Raw genomic sequence first — 19515 nt, 5'->3', positions numbered from 1 at the left:
TGGTAGGGGATGTGACCTTGAAGTCTTATCAAATAACAAGAATAAAATTAACATTGACAACAATTTGACTTAATTTTTTTAAAAAATAAATAATCAAAGTTGAAATGCCAAGGATATCTTGGGAACAAAATTTCTGACCATGAAAAATATATCTAATTACTCTCATGCCTTTGATCCCATTTAATTATAACATTTTTAGTTTGCATTGCATAATTTGATTCATAGAACCAAACATAACTATCATTTCTTATATTTTCTAAAAAAAATATTAAATTATCTTTGAATAAATTTACAATAAATATATAGTGGATTAAAGATATATTTTCCTTGTATTTGAAAATTAAACCATCTATTCTTATTATTTCATTCTTATTTGAATTTATGATTGGCATTTGATCCCACAAAAAAGTCATAAAACTTACATGATAGATTTGATGGTTACAATAATAATAAGAATTGGATTAATAAATGAACAATCATAATTCAATATTTATATCATTATACAAAATAAATAATAAATTTAAAGAATTCTATAAGTATTACTATATTTTTTAATTTAATTTATTTTTTATTGATGAATTGATTGATTTAATTTAATTTGATAATTATTGGCTATAATTCATGAAGATTTTTTATCCTAAAATTATGCTATGAATCAATTTTTAGTTTTTATTACATGGTTTTTAATACTGATATAATTATACATATATGAGAATGAATAATATGTCATATTTTTAAATATAAATATTTCAAAAAATAATTTAGATAAAATTATATATAAATATTCTAAGAATAATCATGATTTTTTAATTATATATATATATATATATATATATATATACATAAAAAATATTAAAATGATCCATTTATTTACTAAATTGATCCACTTTATTGTAGGAAACAAGGAAGGTAGAGATGAAAATTGGGAATGAAGGGAAGAGAATGGACGGAGAAGAAAGTCCAAATGAAGAAAGCTAAGAATGGAAGAGGCGGGATTGTAAATGAGAGGAGTTAAGATGATGATCATGATTATAACCATGGTTTTTAGAGATTATCTATTTTTTCTAATCATAGTGATGAGAAGATGTATCAATTTAGTAAAATAATGGATTATTTTAATATTTTCTTATATAAAAGTAAAATGCTACTATATATTTTTCTTAAATATTTATATATTTTTTTTCATTATTATTTGTTGTCAAGGACATAAATTGAAAGAAGATGCATAAACTTGGAATTTTGTATAAAAAAAAAGTGAAAAAATTAAAAATAAAGAAGTATGTATATTAAAAAGAAATTGGAATGAATATTGCTAAAAGATAAAGAAACTAGAGACTTTTGAAACTAAACTAGAAACAAAAAATGAATTGACAAGAGTGAAGAAGGCTTCACTCTTGCCTCTATATATACTATCTATCTAGGATCTATAAGGCGACGTTCTATAGGACCTCCACAAATGTGTTGACTTTGTATGACATGTATCTTGATTTGCAAGGTAAGTTTTCTATATGACCGCCACATAATTAGCTTGTTCCATAAGCTATCAATATATATAAGACATGGATAGCTTGTTGACCAAGTTTCTAACATATCAATCAACTACAAATATATGTAAAGTCAAAAAAACGTCTAAAAAGCTTTTAGGAAGCTTTTTTAGAATATATTATGAAATTAATCCACTTTTATACAATTCTACCTATTCATATTATTTAGATAATACTTATGATAGATATATATCCATGATATTATCTCTCCTTCTAGGGGACGAATTCCACAAGGAATTGTGATCATTTGTTGAGAAAGTCTAAGATGCAACAAATTGTATTTGCCACGTACTTTGATCTTTGATCTCTTTAAAGATAGTTGATAGGTCCTCTCAACTCTTAGTAATGTCCAATTCGAAGACAAAGAGACCACCTTGTGATTTGATCATTGTTAAAACCTTCATAATTTCCTTCAAATAAAACATTTGTAACACTATCAAGGTCATGCCTACCTCCAATAAAATCACCAAACATCAAGAATCTTTTTCCAAGTCGTGATACCAAACTTGTTGTATTTCACCATCTATTTTATAAAAAAACATGTTATTCTTGTAGGTCTTCATGCCTATTATGTCATCTTAAAGGTTGTGATAATTACAATGTCTTATCGGATAAGTCATCAAATGATGGCTTTTGAGTTAAAACCATTGGCTATTGGTTCTCTATCTACTTAATGCCAAAATTATACAGAAACTACCATTAAGAATAGTATTAAGAGCTATATATAAGACAAGGATTCAAGACCAAGAAATGGAATTAGCTCCATATTAGAATAATAATTGGATACAAGACAATAAGGTCATGTTTAAACTACAAGAAGTGAATTGTCAAGACTGAGGATCCTCTCTGCCTTGACTCATATATATACTAGGTCCTAGAAAGCTTCTTGAGAAGTCTTCATGAAGCTTGAAAACAAATCAAGTCTAAGATCTTTTTTCAGTGTCGGGGTAGAGAGAATTTGCCCCAAAAAAGCATTGGACTCTTGACAGCTATTAATTGTTCAATCAAGTCTTGAAATAAGGGAGACCAAGTATATATATATATATATATATATATATATATATATATATATATAATACTTTTAGATACTATTACACCAAATGTGTAAGTCTTAAGTTTCCAAAAATATCCAAAATATGATAAAACCTCTAAATCCTTTAATATCCTTATGTGATATTATTCTTGAACTTCAAAAACTCATATCTTTCAATCAGACCATTTAAACACACTCAAATTTTATATGAAGTACTAATATACTTTTAACAACTATTAAAACAAATTTCAACTACAAATTCATTGCAGATCTTAAGATATCACCAAAATTCTAATAGTAGCTTCAAATCTTAGGTTTTATACATCTGTGTGTAATTTTCTTCATATTTTATAAACTAAGGATCTAAATGCCACAAAATTTTTATATATAGCTTTTTAACACAATAATCTACCTTCTTTAGAAGGTTTGAGTCCAAAATTCGTCCAGAAACTCAAGATATGGCTCTAATTATTACTATGAAGAAAATCACTTACTTGTTCCCTTTGATTTGAATGAGCTGACTTCTACCATCTATAACTTCTTCATCCAAACTCTAAATTCATCAAATATTATATAAAAAGTGTTGTCAAAAAATTATTCTCTCCAATCTTAGTTTTCAATCTTTTGTTGCTCTCCATAAACGTATGTTATGCCCCAAAGAATGACAGTAGATATGAAATTGACACTTTAACTTTGAGCATTAATAACTCCTTCATTAAAACTCCAAATCATACAAAATTTTCACCCAATCCGTATCCAAATCCTTAAAATTACTTATCCTAGCTTCGAAAGCTCAAATGACTTTGAAAAAAAAATCCTAATCCCTATTAAGGCCTCAGGTAGCCTCCTTGAAGCCCATTTGGCATGGCCTTCAATCAATAGGAATGAAGATCTCCATTCCTTACCATTTGGCATGGCCTTCATTCAACCATGCCTTACTTTTATCCCTCCTAATAAGCCTCCTACTAGTTAAGATTTTCTTCTTTAGGCTCTAATCTCCTCTTAAGGCTTCATATTAAATATTTAGGTCCTATAATTTTTTTAAATACTATAATCAAAATAGATAAAACTCAAAATAAAGTTTTTTTATATCCACTCTTTTTAAATTAATCTATTAATCATTCTAACATAAACCAAGATTTATAAATATATTATATGTCTTAACTAATTTTTACATATTATAAGCAATTACATTAAGACATAGGCAACTTCTTAAACTAAAGCCTCCTAGAAGCTTCTAAGATCTCCTATGACTTTCTAGAACTTTCTTTGAATCTATTGGAACCTTCTGGAACCTTTTGGAACCTTCTAGGATCTATAAGAATCATCTTAGAACTTTTTAGAACCTCCTAAAATCTTCTCAAACCTTCTTTAGTTGTATGTCCATGACATCACTTCCTCCTCTAACTTTGAGGTCTCCGAGAAGAAATGTTGCTGCAAATTAGTATATGTGCAAGAAATTGAAGATTTGTTACATGGTGTCCCCTATATATTTCAATTGTTTTTTATGAGGCAAATAGTTCATAGGCCCTTGTAGCCATCAATAGTGTCCCAAGCTTTTTACTTCTAACTTAGCATGAACTTTAGTATCTTCATTATGGAATTGTCTTACAAACACTCTTTCTAGGAGTCATTCTGAGGCGAGTTCAAACTACTGTTTTTTATTTTGTTACTTTTGGTCTACATGGATGTTATTAATGAAACTTTTGAGCCTTGATTTGTACATTTATAAGGTTGCCAACTAGTTCCTACATACAATCATTGATATCATATCCATGCCAATGGACCAGATATTCAAGCCTTCCATATCTTATCCTTGAATCTAATACCTCTTCTATTCTAAATTGAACATGATCATTGATTTCAACCATAAGAGGTAGTGGTTGTCTTTGACTTGGTATGTTTGATTCTTTATACCTTTCCCAAAGTGAAATATAAAAGATTGGATGAATCTTTATGGATGAAGGTAATTTTAAGTGATAAGTTATGTTATTAATTTATTTCTGAATAACAAATGGTCTCAAACTTTGGTAGTCCAACTTATCACATGACTTATTGGTTTTTATATTGTGTACAAGAAACCACACTTTGTCACCAACTTGGAATGGAAGATGTTCCTTCTTTAATTCATCTGCCATTAGCTTATAACATTGTTGAGCCCTTTGTAGGTGAGTCTTTATAGTTGCTTGAAGTTTGGCCATCTTCATAGTAAACTCATGTGCTATTGGAATTGCCGACTTTGAAGGCTCTATAATATCCAACTTTGGATAATGATTTTAGTTTAAGTAGAATAATTTTTATTACAAAGATGCATGGAATTGTTATTATAAGCAAACTTTGTCAACAACAAGTAAGAAGTTTAGTCATCTTATTAATAGTTGATGGTACACTTCAAATATTGCTCAAAAATTTATTTGACCCACTCTCAATGCAAAGTTTGAAGCATCAATCTCTATAAAGTAGTACTTGTTGAAATATGGATGTATCAAAATTGGAGTTTTTGTGAAAGCATCTTTTAAGCTTTGAATTTTTTTTTTTTGCTTTGAGGCTCTAATCTAGCTTATCCTTGTAAGTCAATCGCATAAGCCGAATAGTGATTTTGGAATAAATCCTAACAAAAATCCTATAGAAGTTTACAAATTCAAAAAAACATTGGACATCACATACAAATTTTGGCTTTGTTTAATTGATGATTGCTTGCACCTTCTTTGGATCCATAAAAAGGCCTTTGTTAGAAATAATATATCCAAAAAATTCAACTTGAGATGCATGAAATACACACTTCTCTAATTTTTTATATAGCCCAACACTTCATAGCTTTTCAAATACAAGGAAGAAATATTTTTTATGGTCTTCCAGATTCTTGAAAAAGATTAGAATATCATCCAAATAGATCACATCAAAGTCATCAAGATACTTACAAAATATGTCATTCATTAAGTATTGGAATATAATTGGTCTATTAATAAGTCCAAAAGGCATGACATTGTATTCAAAATGTCCATACTTGATGCGAAATATTGTCTTCCTTTCATCTCCCTACTTAATGTGTACTAAGTTACATGCACCTCATAGATCAATCTTTGTAAAGATCTTTGCTTGACTAAGTTGATCAAAAAGTCATGATATCAATAGCAATGGATATTGATTCTTTACCGTGATTTTATTGAGACTGCAATAATCAACACACATCCGTAAAGATCCATCTTTTTTCTTTACAAATAATATCAGAGTATCAATTAGCAACTTGGAATGTCGAATAAAATTCTTATTGAGATTTTCATCAATATACTCTTTTAAAGTTGCAATTTCATTTTGAGATAAATTGTTGATGGATCCAAATAGTGGTTGAGCACCTTCTTAAAGGTCAATTGCTTAATTGTAAGGGCAATGCTTTGGTAGGATGTGTGCATTTTAGTTTTCAAATATATCTACAAAATCCTTATATACCTCTGGAATTGTTGTTGTAGCAACTATAAGTTCCAATCATGGATTTGTGTAGACAATAAATGTAGTGCCTTATTTGACTGCCTTCAGAAATGCTCTAGCTCTAATAAATAAATATTATTTAAGTTTTGGTTTGTTAGGTATTAGAAGCTTTTTTATAGATTTGGAGGTTCTATAATCTACTACAAGAAATTCTATCTTTTGGAATACCTAATCTATGTATAGATTGTATTTTTTAAGCCATGAGAGTCCTAAAATGATTGGACTTGATAATAATCTAATGACGTTAAATACTACTTGGCTACTATGGTTGTTTACGTTTATTTCTAATGGAATCATCTCATGACTAATATCTCCAAAGGATAAAGGTCGATCATCTATTACTTCTATATATACAACTTTGGATTTTTTGACCATGTAGATTTTGTATGATCTAAAAAATTCTTCTTCAATAAAACATGCAAAGGCTTTCAAGTCAAGTAATGCATGACACTCTAATTTTGTGACTCCTAACTATAAAAGTATAGTAAAAGAACGAGAAGGACTAAGAGAGAGTATAAGACTTTTTTTGGTTTGTGATAGTAAAGAATCTAGTTGCATGGTCCTTATTATAGCTAAGCACTCTCATTTTCCTACAAAGCTTTTAATGATGTAGTTGCACTCCTCATTCAATATATACGTTGGCATTTCTCTGAGCAATTATCAACCTTGTGGCTATATTTTTTACAATATAAGCATAGGCCAAGTTCCCTTCGATGCTTTTTTTCTTGTTTAGAAAGATATTTGAAGCAAACTGCATCAATCTATAAATCTTTTACTTTCAAATACTCATTAGAATTAGATGGTGAAGAGGCTGCAAAATAATTGATATATACATGTGGCATAATTGAAGAACATTTATCTTATTATCATTGAAATAAATGGTTATTGCACTTCATAACTTGACTAATGGTTTCATTGAATGTTTGAAAATCTAGTATAGATAACAATAAGTCCTTGATATTGTCTCTTAATCTCCAATGAAATTGGCTCATCAACGCATCTTTTTTCCAATTTATATCACATACTAATTATCAAAAAATTTAGGCATACGTTGATATTGAACGTATTCTTTGTTGAAGGCTTCAAATTTTAGTTATTAAAGAATGAACCTTATCATGTTCACTAAATGCTTCTACAATTGCTATCAAAAATGCTTCAAAATTGTGCAATATAGAAAAATTCTTTTCAAATAGTGGAATAAATCAAGATAAAGCTTGAGTTAAAAACAAGGTTCCAACTAAAGCAACACAAGATGCTTCAGTGGAATATCGTTGAGATTGAAGCAAGGTAATTAATTGTACTTAGTTTACAAAGCCATAAAATTTTGAGAGGTGCCATCAAACTTTTTCAAAAGGCTAATCTTTGGTTCTTTTGTTATTATTGTTGTTATATCATTGCCTTGAGTCGATACATCTCTCATGTTTATTGAAGTAGATATAATCATTTGAGAATTTGGAACCTTAATTGCCATTTGATGTGATGGTTGAGGCACTCCGACTCTTTGATCATTATGTATGATCATATGTAGTTCTTCATTCTACTTCAACAAAGTCTCTATTTTAATCTTCAATAAAATAAGAGCATTAATAATAAAATCTAACTTAATCTCTTTGAAGTGTGTCATATTGACTTTTCTATCTTTTATCATAAAAAATCAGAAAAACACACGTATTTAAAGGAAAAAAAACTTGATCTAAAAAATAAAAAATAAAAAATAAAAAACCAAAAGAATATTAAAAAAAGAACAATATTACTCTAGAAGAAGGTAATCCGCAACCTCTAGAATGCTACAGTACTTCTAAGAAGAAGGATAATCTATTCTCTACTAAGAAAGATTATTCTTTTAATATTATTTTATGGCAGTCTCGACGAACTATTAAGAACTGTATATAAGACAAGAATTGAAGATCAAGAAATAGAATTAGCTTAACATTAGAATAATAATTGAATATAAGGCAAGAAGGTCATGGCTAGACTATAAGAAGTAAGTTGTTGAGGTGTAGAATCTCCTCAACCTCAATTTCTATATATATTAGATCTTACGAAGCTTCTTGAAAAGTTTCCATGAAGCTTGGAAATAAAACAAGCCTAAGATCCTTCTTTAACAACTTCCTAAATCATCTAAAGCCTCCTAAAATCTTTCAAGATTTCCTAAGATCTTCTAGAATTTTTTTAGAATCTATTAAAACTTACTAGAATCTTTTTAGAATCTATTGGAACCTTCTAGGATCTACAAAAATCTTCTGAGAACCTTCTAGAATCTCTTAGAACCTTCTCAAATCTTCTTCAATTGTATATCTATGATAGATAGAAGATAGAATTTAATCTTTTCTGGTCCTTATTTCTTTTATGACAAAGACTTACTATTCTTTATGTTGATTTTGATAGATGTTGTTGATAAAAAATCTCCACCACCTTTGTTCCATTCATAAGTTTTTTTATATGTTCTCATGTGCATTTACTAATGTCATATTTGTGCCAATGGACAAGACATTTTAATTTATTTTGGCACCGCTTTGAATCTAGAACTTCTTCTATTTTAATTTTTTTATTATTTTTCACTTCTATAGAAGGAGGTGGGATTTGTCTTCTTTTTGGTATGTTCATAGTCTTGTATGGTTGAAGAAGAGACATGTGGAATATAGGATAGATCTTTATTGATTCTAGTAGATGTAATTGATAAACAATTGAATTGATTTGTCTACAAATAGGAAAAAATCCAAATCTATGATAATTCAACTTATTATAAGAACAAGTAGTGTTGATGTTACGATGAAGTAATCATATCTTGTGATCTATATTGAATTATGATTGTCCTTTTTGATAGGCATCCATATTGATCTTTTGTCATTTTTGAGCTTTCTTTAATTCTATCTTCATTATTATATGTAGCTTTGACAAATAATTTGCCAAATATTTTACAATAGGATTATGAATTTTTGAAAAGTCAAAAGTATCAAGTAATAGATGATAACCATAATTAGTAAAAAAAGGTGTTTGTTGCATAGGAGAATGCATCATATTATTATAAGCAAACTCTGCCAATGATAAGAAGGTTGTCTAATTATCTTATAGATAATTGATAGTACATCTTAAATATTGGTCCAACACTTAGTTTACAGACTCTGTATGTCTATCAATTTAAGGATGAAAGGTCGAAGAAAGCTTTATATCCACGTTTAGAATTTTAAAAAGAATTCTTTAAAATCTTGATATAAATTGAGTCCCTCTATCTAATATAATATCTTTTGAAAATCCATGATATTGATAGATATTGTCAAAAAAAAGCTTGATAATTTCTTCACTTAAAACAGATTTTATATAAGATATAAAATATGTTATTTTAGTAAAATAATCTACTATCACAAATATAAAATTACACAAACTTGAGATTACAATATTTGTAATAAAATCCATAAAAACAAAAGACCAAGGTTATTTTGGAATAGGTAATGGCTGAAGAAGTCTATAATGTTGATGACAAGGAGTTTTTGACCTTAAACAAATGTCATATAATTGAACAAAGTCTTTTACAACCTTCTACATTTGTGGCGACCAAAAATCTCTAGATATAAGCTCCAAAGTCTTATTGTATCCAAAATGTCATATTGTTAGAAAGTCGTGATGTGATTAAAGAACACGTTGTCGTATTACGTGTTGTCTTGTTTGAGAATACACTGGGTATTTGGGTGTGGAAAGTATAGTTGTTTTTGCAAATAACAAAAAAAACCTAATAGATTTTATCCATGTATGAAGAATATAATTGAAATATCAATTTCTAAGTATTTAAAAACACTCCTCATAGTCATTTTAACCATACAATATTCCAATTGCTTTATTTCTTTTATAATTAAGTTGTTTTTGTTTTTTTTAACAAGCCCTAATCCTAGCCAGTGAGCTTTGACAAGCTCTAACTTTTGATCCAACCATCCACTTAGTGTGAAATTTTGCACCCAAATACCAGTATAAGCCTTCTATATGCTCAGAAAATTTCAGCCCAACCCAACTTACAGATTGCAAGAAAATGCCCAAAAACCGCATTGATGACACTCGGCCGCAACCTTGAAATTTGATGTAGAAACTCCAGAAGTGATTTCTCCTTTGTCAACCGTTAACTCCAGCTCAAAATTGAATAGCCGCTTGATCTCCAAATCTTCTATTACCAAGCCAAAAATTACGTCGATCCAACCAGTAGATCTTCAGATATCACAGAAACCCTATCCAACCATAGACTGCCAACTTTCGACAACCTTTTGTACTAAAATCCAGATATCTCCTGATTGCATCATTAGATTAACACAAATTTTTGTATACACTTAGCACACCCAACTATCTAGACAATACCAAATTTTGATCCATAGATGCTACACGACTTGCACAAATCGATTGAGAATGCAAACCATCAATATTTTATATAAAATCCGAAACACCAAAATAAACACTGACTTTGAGCAGCGATTGCTCTCCCCTCACAAACCCTAATGAAACCAAACTAGTGACCTTGAAAAAAGAGCTTGAAGCTAGCTCTTCGATCCAAAAAACCCGATCTGAAAAAAACCCCCTTATTTCCTAACCTTCCTCCCCTTTAACCCTAATTCTCCTCTCTTTCAAACCCTAGCCTCTGAATTTCTTCAATCTTCCGTCTTGGATCCGGAATTGGCTCCTTCCGTCTTGGATCCAGAATTGGCTCTCCGTCAGAGCTTTCTCCTTCGTTTTTACCTTTAAGAGATCCTTTTACTGAAAACAACGTTCCCTGAAACAGCATAGAGAATAGGACAGCCTGAAACAAAATCGAAACTCCGTAATCGGGACTACATTGAGTCGCCCGACCAATTCAGGTCTCATATTGGCTAAGAGTCCAGTAGTAAGACCCGGATGTTCCCGTAATTGGATCAAATTAGTCCTTTGCGTCAGATTCGCTGAGGCCCTTAGTAAGACCTGGATTTTCTCGTAATTAGACTGCATTGGGTTGCCTGACCAATTCAGGTCTCATATTGGGTAAGAGGACCCAGATTGGATTCTTAAAATTGGATCCAATTGGCTCTTCAAACCAGGCTCACCCGTCGTGTGAATTGGTCCTTTCCTTTCTTGCTGACTCCCGTTATTGGAATCGAACGGAGCATTTCAGTATGCCCCGGCTGACTGTAACGGGGTGACTGAACCTAGCCTCTCAGTATTTGTACTGGAATTGGTCGTTGCTCCCAATATTCGAGGTAACTGAACATTAATAAAAGTCCTCTTTCTTTATATTTTCACAGTATACTCGTGTTACAATACGACAACGTAAATATTCTTCTTCTTCTAGAACATATAGGTATCCTTCAAAATAAATTAGGTTGTTCTTGAACTCAAACTTTGAAGTATCATGAGACTTAGAAGAATAATTCTTGATATCATGAACAAGAAGATCAAAGGACATGCTCGATTGGATTTTCTTAAGAAAGTTGAATCAACAATTAATATTGATTTAACTATTCAAAGATGAAATTTTTTTGGCTTCAATAATATTGTCTTTTATTGATTAAAAGCTGAATCTCCTTCTTTTGGTATAAGATAAGAATGTCTACAAAAGACATTGGACAAATCTTATTATTTTCTTAGTAAATAAGTAATATTAAACTCAAATCTTAATAAAGACATGCTCCAACAAGCTTGGCAATGATTCAAAATGCATGTTGATATGAAATACTCAAGATTTTTGTAACGTGTATATATGGTGACTGGATTAAAAGTGCCTTCTAAAAAATGATGCCATTCTTCAAAAAAATCCATGATTACAAGAAATCCTTTATTGAGGATCTCATACTTAACCTTGACTTTTGAAAATTTCTTAAAATAGAAAATTATTAAGTATAATTTGTCATCTTTTTCTAATTATGATAAAACAACATCTATAATAAAATTTGGTGTATCTATTTCTATAAAAAAAAAACACATTTGAAAACTCGACAAGATACAAGATTGGTGTAAAAATAAATGCCAACTTTAAAGCTTCAAAAGATGCTTCAATTTCTTTGTTCTAATGAATTTTGTCTTTGCATGTAAGACATATGTGAGGAATCACTATTTGAAAAAAAAAATTAATAAAGATTCGATAATAATTAACAAAGCTCAAAAAATATTACATATCTCTTATTATTCTTAAAATCTTCCAATCTATAATAATTCGAACCTTCTTCAGATCCATCATAAGTCCTTTGTTGGAAATGATATATCTTAAGAAGTCAACTTGAATAGTATAGAATACACATTTTTTCAACTTGGCATATAATCTTGCATCTCTAAGTTTTTATAACACACAACAAATATGAACATCATGCTGTTTTGTATTTTTATAATAGATTAAAATATCATTTAAAAATAGATAAAAAAATCATCTAAAAACTTACAAAAAATATCATTCATAAGATGTTGAAATATAATTGATACATTCGTGAGTCCAAAAGGCATGACATTATATTCAAAGTATCTATACCTTGTTCAAAATGTAATCTTCTATTCATCTCCTTCTTTAATATGAATCAAGTTGTATGCTTCTTGTAGGTCTATTTTTGTATAGATCTCAGCTTGATTTAGTTGATCAAGAAGTCCACATATTAAAACTAAAAGGCACCTATTCTCGATCGTAATCTTGTTGAATCTTTAATAATCTACATACATTTGCAGTGATCCATCTTTTTTCTTCACAAATAAAGCAACTGTTCTAGCATGGAATTTTAAACAGCATATGAAATTTTTGGCCAAGTTCTCATCAATGTACTTCTTGAGTTTAGTCAACTCATTTTGTAATAAACTATAGATTGGACTAAATGGTAGCTGACTTCCCTCTTTAAGGTTGATTGAACTATCATATAAGCGATGATGTGAGAAAATATGTACATTATTCTTTTCAAAAATATCTTTAAAATCTTGATATTAACTTAGAATACTAGTTGAAGACTTTTTATCATTAAAAATGGATATAGCATGAATAATAAGAGGCAATCTTTCTTTTGTAACATACAAGAAAGCTTTTGTATCTGCAAATATAGATTTAACTATACTAGATTCATGGCTTTTCACAAAACTCTTAATAATTTTCTAAAAAAATTAAGTTTATAAAATATCTAATCTATTAGAGGATTATACTTTTTTAGCCACAATAAATTTAAAATGATTGGATTACACGGAGATCTAATTATATTAAAAATTATGCAATCATTATGACCATTTATTGCTATATCTATAGAAAGTGTTTCATGAATAATATCTCCAAAAGATAATAGATAGCCATTTGTGACTTCTACATATAGAGGATTAGTTTTTTGTACTAATGGTATTCTATGTCTATTGATAACGTCTTCATCTAAGAAATCAACTGAGACTACTAAATCTATTAAGGCAAAGGCTTTGCGATTATTAGATCCTAAATACACATCTATTGTAAAATAAAGAGAAGATTCTAAGAAGAGGATAGGACCTTTATTTATAGAAGATTCTAGCCACATAGTCCCTATTAAAGCTAGATAAAAAAAATTCCAATATTTTTTCATCTTTGATAGTTATATTCCTCATTTGTAATTGCATTGTTTCTTTGGACAATGTTGAATAGTGTACTTAGCTTCTCCACAATATAAACATAGTCCTTCTAAGCAATGACAAGTCTTTTCTTGTTCAGTAAGACGTTTAAAATGAATCGCATCAATTTGCATGTCTTCTACTTTTAAATGTTTAAATTGAAAAGTCATTGGTATTGTCATCGAATTATATAATGTGGAGGTTCTCTTACACAATTCTCAAATTAAAACTCAAAAATTTAATTGTCACACTTCACATCAAAGTCAATTTCTTGATTCAATACCTGAAGATTAGGTAAGTTGAGCATCAATTTCTTTATTTCATATTATAATCTGTAAAGAAATTGGTTGATAAAGGCAACATTATTTCACTTGACATCAATCACTAGTTATCAAAATTATGAAGCATATGATATCATTGATCAATTTCTTTGCCATAAGATATAGATCTTATTAGTTGAAATAAAAATTTCATTATGTTTTCCACACTTAGACCAAAGCTCTGCCAAAAAAGCCTCCAGATTGTCCAATATTGGATCTCATCATTCAAGAAAAGTTAAAAACTATGATAATGCCAAACCTAAAAGAAATGTATCAATAAATCTAATTTATCATCGTGACATTAAATAGCTTTGAGGTTGAAGTTGAATCGCAAGTTATACTTGATTGATAAATCCTCAAAACTTAAATCTTGAGCCATCAAACTTCTCAAGTAAAGCAACTCTAGATTTTCTAACACTAGAAGAATGTTCTAATATAAGAGAAAGGATGTGATTTTGTATAGATATTGAAGTGGCTCCAATTATGTCTGTATCTTCACTTCTTGTCATTTTTGTTGCTTTTGGTGGTGATAAACTAAGTTGATGTATTCCAAGCATCAACTCTCTTAATACTTCTTGTATTTGTACTATTGCACTCTTCATTTCAAGAGGCTTTGTAATGACAATACTTAGAAAAAAAATATCTAATATCACTCAAGATAAGCTAAAGAGAGGACTTAAGAACAAAGAAAATACCAAGAATAATATTAGTTTAAAATATCATAATCTACAACTTCTATTATGTTTATGTTTTATCAAAAAAAGAGGTAATCCAATCTTAATGAAGAGAAGACAAAGCTATAATATTATAAGTGCATTCTTATCAATTTGTTAAGAATATGAACTAAAAGAAGATGCATAAACCTTAAAAATCTATATCAAAAAAAAAGTGACAAAAAAAAAAAAAAAAAAGATGTATTTTAAAAGAAAATTGGAATAGCTATTGCCAAAAGATAAAGGAACTAGAGACTCTTGAAACTAAACTAGAAACAAGAAATGAATTGACAAGAGTGAAGAAGGCTTCACTCTTACCTCTATATATACTATCTATCTACGATCTATATAGCAATGTTCTATAGGACCTCCAAAAATGTGTTAACTTTGTATCACACATATCTTGACTTGCAAGGTAAGTTTCTTATATGATATTTGTTTTCTTAGTAATATATATATATATATATATATATATATATATATATATATATATTTATATTTTGTTTAATATAATTATATTTGTATATGAGTGCATAGAATGTATATAATATAACCAACTCAATGATTTAAAAATTAACCTAAATGATTATAATAAAATATAAATATATATATATATATATATATATATGATGTTATTAATATCATTATAATTATTTCTACTTTCATTATTACTTATCATTATTTATTTTTAAATTCTTCTTATTTTATATTATTTTTTTAATTTATAAATTTATATATGATAAATTTTAATATTATTTTCTATTAAAATAAAAAACATAAAAATATATTAAAAAGATAAAAATTTGCAGCATTTATTTATTTATTTTTAATATTATTCAAATTTTAAATTTAAAGCTTTGGATTTAAGATTTTATTTATTTATTCAATTTATATATTTATTTAATTTATTTATTGATTATTTTTTATCAAAAAAAAATTACTATATTTAATATTATGATATTAAATTAATAATTAAAAAATCTAGCACAAAATTACTAAAGATTATTGACTTCAAAGATTTAATCAATAAATATAGGTTGTATTATATTGTGCATATATATATATATATATATATATATATATATATAAACGTATTAAATTTATTTGACAATATTCAATCAACATCTTCTAAATTAAATCAAGTGTTCTTTGAGATTTTAAGTCCATGTCACTAATATACATCCATGTGTATATATAAAAATATTCATTCCATTGAGATATCACAAAATCCTATCATTATATTGCATCTCATTCTAATTGCTCTATTAATGTTACAACCACCCCTCAATATATTACAATCAATTTTCATCTATAAACAATCGACCCTTTATAAAATATTTTATACATCAATCAAACTACAATTAAATTTAAAATTTCTCCAATTTGACTTAATCATAATCAATAATTTGGTCTACAAATACAATAATATCCAATAAAAGTGGAATTTGTAGTAACTAATCCATAATGCAAATAAATCACACTACAATTATATAAAATAAAATATCCCTCAAGGAGGCTTCAACAGCAAATGATCCTCATAATATCTATATATTGAAATCACTCAAGGAAACATTGCTCAAGGAAATAAGTGGTGGCTCTCTTTCACCGCATGTTCCCTTATTTGTTTTCATCAAAAGACTTCACGTTATCTCGAGTTTACATGCCCTTAACAAAACTAAGATATTCATGACTTTTATTTTTTAAGATGTTAATTTATTCTTTTTAGATATTAATGTATTGTGTTAATATATTTTATATGCCATATCTAGATTTAGATTATTCTTCTATATTTTTTTCTTAAATGATGAGTGAATGGAAGATCAAGTGGTGGTCACTATGCATTATAGGTGGATATAAAGTTTTATACGAAAATATTGAGATGTTGCATCTAATTGGCTAGTTAGCTGGATATTTCCATGTGGTGATGTAGCAAAGCAATGAGGCAAATAGTTGCAATGTATTTTTAGATGGTTTAGAGCTAAGTTGAAGAAAGATCCATCACAGTTCTTTACCATGAATACTTCATGATCTTGAAGCTAGTCCCATTGGAAGTAGAAAATATTTGTAGTTGAATTTGAAGAATTAATATTCTTTGAATGTGGATTTATTAAATAAAAATTTGTTGAATTTTAGACAAGAGTGATACTTATCTACATATTGATTCTTGTTGAATTTCATAGTGCAAAAATATCATAAAGAATTGCCACTGCAAATTGCACCCTTGCTTGCTTCATAAATGCTATTGGCATGTATATTTTTGAATTTAAAAAAATTCAATTGCAGTGTGAGTTGCTACTATTTGAAAGATAAATTACAAAATAATGTAACCTATGTGTTTTTTTTTTGAATTGATGTAGTTTAAATTGAATTGATTTAAATTGCTTCAAATTAATATCTTTTGAATTGATGTAGTCAAGAGCATGAATAACGGAAATATGCATGGCATGCTGATGTAACATGAGGCAAACTATTTGAATAGATTTAATTTTAGTTATAACAAGTTATATACATTGGTATTATTAAAGTGTTGGCATGGCAAGAATATTGATTTTTTTGATGGAATATTTTGAATTAATATATTGAATTACAAGCACATGTCAAGGATAAGAAGTCAATGAAAGAAAATAAACAAACGAGATTGTTTTAAAGAAATATAATAAAATAAAAATAGAAAAGTATGTATATTAAAAACGAAATTACAATGGCTATTGCTAAAAGACAAGAAAACTAGAGATTCTTGAAACTAGATTAGAAGCAAGAAAAAATTTGACAAGAATAAAGAAGTCTTCACTTTTACTTCTATATATATTATCTATCTAGGATCTATGTGGCAACATTCTATAGAACCTCCAAAAATATATTGACTTTGCATGACATGTATCTTAACTTGCAAGACAAGTTTTCTATATGGATGCCACATAGTTAACTTATTCTATAAGCTATCAATACATATGGCACATAGTTAGCTTGTTGACCAAGTTTTTAACCTATTAATCAACTACAATCACATGTAAAGTCAAAACAGCATCTAAAAAGCTTCTAAGAAGCTATTCTAAAAGATATGAGTTTCCATCTATCACCTTTGTCAATGATCAATCTATATCAAGGAAGCACTCGAGGTGGAGTCTACAGTGGCACTAAACACTTTGTTGTTAATGCCATAAACTAGTTGTCACGGACATACATATAATTACCTATATGAATAGATAAAAGTATGTAAAAGTAGGTTAATTGTGTAATATCTTCTAGAGAAGCTTCTTAGAAGCTTCATAGACGCTGCTTTGACTTTATAGGAGTCTATAGTTGACTTTTAGGTTAGAAACTTGGTCAACAAGTTAGCCATGTGCCACGCATGTTGGAAGCTTAAAGAACAAGCTAACTACGTGGTCCATCCATAGAAAACTTGCCTTGCAAGCAAAGGCATGTGGCCTAGAAAGTCAACATATATTGGAGGTCTTATAGAACATCGCCACGTGGCTTCTAGTTAGATAGTATATATAGAGGCAAGAGTGAAGCCCTCTTCACTCTTGTCAACTCCTTTCTTGCTTCTAGTCTAGTTTCAAGGGTCTCTAGTTTTCTTGTATTTTGGCAATAGCCATTCCAGTTTCTTTCTTAATATACATATTTCTATTTTGTCCTATTTCTTTTTGAGAAAAGTCTCACTTACTCTTTAGCTTTCATCGAGTTCTTGTCCCTAACAGATTGACAAGAGTACACTTACAATATCAGAGCTTTGTCTTTTCTTGATTAAGAGTGGATTACCCCTTTTTCTTGATAAGACATAAGCGCATTAGAAGTTGCGGATTACCCTCTTTTAAACTGATATTGTTCTTAGTATTTTCTTTGTTATGAATTCCTCTCTTCTATTTGTTTTGAGCGTTGTTAGACATCTTCTCTTTTCTAAGTGCTACTATGGCAGAGCTTGTTGAAATGAAGAGTGCAATGGCACAGATGCAAGAACAATTGAGGGAGTTAATGCTTGCGATGCATCAACTCAATTTACCACCACAAGGAGCAACAAGAATGGTAGGAAGTGAAGATATAGAGATGATTGAGGCTGCTTCAACATCTGCACCAAACCATGTCCCTTCTCCCAGAATGGAACACCCTTCGAGTGTTAGAGAACCGAGAGTTGCCTTGTCCGAGAAGTTTGATGGTACCAGATCCAAGTTTCGAGGATTCATCAATCAGGTCCAACTAGTGATTGAACTTCAACCCCAGAGCTATCCAACTCCAGGGTCACAAGTAAGATTCATTGGTACACTTCTTTCAGGTTCAGCATTGTCATGGTTTTCATCTTTTCTTGAACGACGAGATCCAATATTGGATAATCTGGAGGCTTTTTTGGCGGAGTTTCGATCCATGTTTGGAGAACATGATGCAATTCGTGTTGCAACCAACAAGATCCGTATTTTGCGACAAGGCAATCGATCAGTAACATTATATGCTTCGCAATTTTGACAACTTGCAACTGATATCAAGTGGGATGATGCCGCACTTGTGAGTCAATTTCTCTACGGATTACAATATGAGGTAAAGAAATTGATGCTTAATTTACCTGATCCTCAAACATTGAGTCAAGCAATTGACTTTGCTGTGAAGTGCGACAATCGACTTTTTGAATTTCGATCCGAGAGTCGCACAAGTAGGCCTCAACGTTACTACAATTCAATGGCAACACCGACGTCTCCTCAACACATACCTTCGGAAGTAGAGGATATGCAAATTGATGCGGTACGTTTCAAACCTCTTACTGAGCAAGAAAAGTCTCGTCGTCGACAAGAAGGATTGTGCTTATATTGTGGAGAACCTAAGCACACTGCTCAACATTGTCCAAAGAAGCGACGCAACTACAAAAT

The sequence above is a fragment of the Physcomitrium patens genome, chromosome 2 (assembly GCF_059467195.1).
Source record: "Physcomitrium patens ecotype Gransden chromosome 2, ASM5946719v1, whole genome shotgun sequence".
Taxonomy (NCBI): domain Eukaryota; kingdom Viridiplantae; phylum Streptophyta; class Bryopsida; order Funariales; family Funariaceae; genus Physcomitrium; species Physcomitrium patens.
The sequence above is the reverse complement of the archived record's forward strand: the minus strand, read 5'-3'. Positions refer to the sequence as shown.